Below are 1,973 nucleotides of genomic sequence, written 5' to 3'. Positions count from 1 at the left end.
TTTTTTTTTTTGGAACTAAAAAAAGACTTTATTGAGGGCAAGAGGATGCAAATACAAAAATCAAAAGCTTATGTAGCATTTAATGAACCTTCCACCCTCTGTCCAGTGAGAGCTGGATGTTATTTGTACATTTTCTAAGGGTCCTGATCTGCTCATGACATCTTTATACAAGGGGTAACCGAGGGGCAGATTCCTTAAACGGCCCTTTGGGTGAACTCTCATCGGGGCAGGAGTAAATGTTCACGCTGCCTACTTCTTTCCCTTCTGCTTCATGTGTACTACAAAGTAATCATTGCACGCGATGGTGAGGCCTGCAATTAGTGAAAAGAAGCTCTGGAAGCCCACTTTGCCATCTCGGCACTGGTTCAGGTCCTTCATGATTTTGTCCAAAGCCAGAGGGTCTTTTTGATTTTCCAAAAATCCAGGGAACTCCTTTTCCATGAGTACTCGCAGGTCCTCCTTTGTTAAGTAGCACTTGTCCCCAGCAAATTTGTGAAATGTAAACATCATGGTTTCCATGGCGTGTTCCATTTGGGAGGGCATGTTGACTGTTGAACCTTAGCGCGGAGGCGCAGCACACGAGGGGAGCGGGGGCACGGCGGTGGTGAGGAGCGCACCCGGGTTGCGCGCCTTTGTACGCGGGGCGGCCTTCAGTATTGTCTTGACCATGATTAAAAGATGCCATCGTCTCGTGACCTCCCAGAGGGTAAATGTGTTGCAGTTCGAGTGCAGCTCCTTACAGTCCTAGCTTGGTCCTCCTCCAGTGTGTCCTCTTGGAGTTGTACCTTATTTTATTACCTGTCTTCATACGAATCCACTGAGAAATGGGTGATTCTGCTTTTGCTTCTTGGCCAGGAATCCTTTGATTCTGAAAGTCTTGTGAGAAGACATGGTGCGGGTAGGAGGCGAAAGCGCGCACTTGACAGCGAACTTGCGCACAGGGTAGGCCGCCCCTTCCGCCTCTGCTTCTCAGTCGTCAGCTTCTCCTCATGCTTATTGAGCCGGCGGCGCTTGGCTGGCGTCTGCTTGGGCCGCAGGTCCAGGGGCTTGTACTTCTTGCCCTTGTAATATTTCCTGAGGTTTTCTTTCTGGGTCAGGATGGATTTGCGATGATTTTGAGAACACGGGCGATGGATTTGCGAACAACTCGGATCTTGGAGATCTTGGATGCCTCACCACCTGTCACTTTAGCGACCCGCAGCTGTGACAGCTCCACCTTCAGGTCGTCTAGCTGTTTCAACAACTCTTCTTTCTTCTTGCCGCGAAGATCCCAAGCTTTAATCTCGGCCATAGTTGCAAAAGAAGCCGCCACCACCACCTGCTAGGAGAGAAAGAGCATAAATCTTTTTTTTTTTTTTTTCATAAATCTTAATATAATCACCAGACTGATTAACAGGGCAGGTTGTCCTGAGTTTGATCCTCCCGCCTCGGCCTCCTAATTGGTTTTGGTGTTTTCAGGCAGGGTCTCCATGGCAGCCTGGCCTTCCTGGCAGTGACTCTCCTGCCTCAGCCTCCTGAGTGCTGGATTACAGATGCATGCCACCAAGTGGCGAGTGGCAGCAGTTGCATCTTGCAGCAATATTGGGTGGCATTCCAAGGAGGTCAGGTGATGAAGGTGGACAACTGGACAGCCATGGGTACAGTGTTGGCCATGCAGGCTCACAGGCTGAGCCCCTCATGTCTCCGAAACCTGCCCCTGAGGACCCTGCCACGGGCAGGGCTGGATGCCCAAAGGTGAATTTACAAGGGGAGGGACACCTTCCAGGGTCAGGCCCCTCAGCCCGACCCGCTGGGTACTGTGCTGTGGGACACAAACCGTGGTCCTAAGGCCAAGGGGCTGCCTAGGATCAGGTAAGGGACTGAGCCTGGGAGCCAAGCGCTGTCCAACCCCCCTCCTCTTAGCAGGGTGACATACACCCTCCCACAACAGTGGTGCCAAGCAAGGGGCCGGGGAGATGGCTCAGTGGAATAAG

The 1,973-nt window shown here is 51.6% G+C and overlaps 1 pseudogene; it reads right to left on the bottom strand.

The window, feature by feature from the left end:
* Positions 1-249: 249 nt before the first annotated feature.
* LOC101566516 lies at positions 250-642 on the bottom strand (annotated as a pseudogene).
* Positions 643-1,973: the final 1,331 nt, after the last annotated feature.

Source organism: Octodon degus, unplaced genomic scaffold (assembly GCF_000260255.1).
Source record: "Octodon degus isolate 3935 unplaced genomic scaffold, OctDeg1.0 scaffold00189, whole genome shotgun sequence".
Classification (NCBI taxonomy): domain Eukaryota; kingdom Metazoa; phylum Chordata; class Mammalia; order Rodentia; family Octodontidae; genus Octodon; species Octodon degus.
This window is presented reverse-complemented; position numbering and strand designations above follow the sequence as displayed.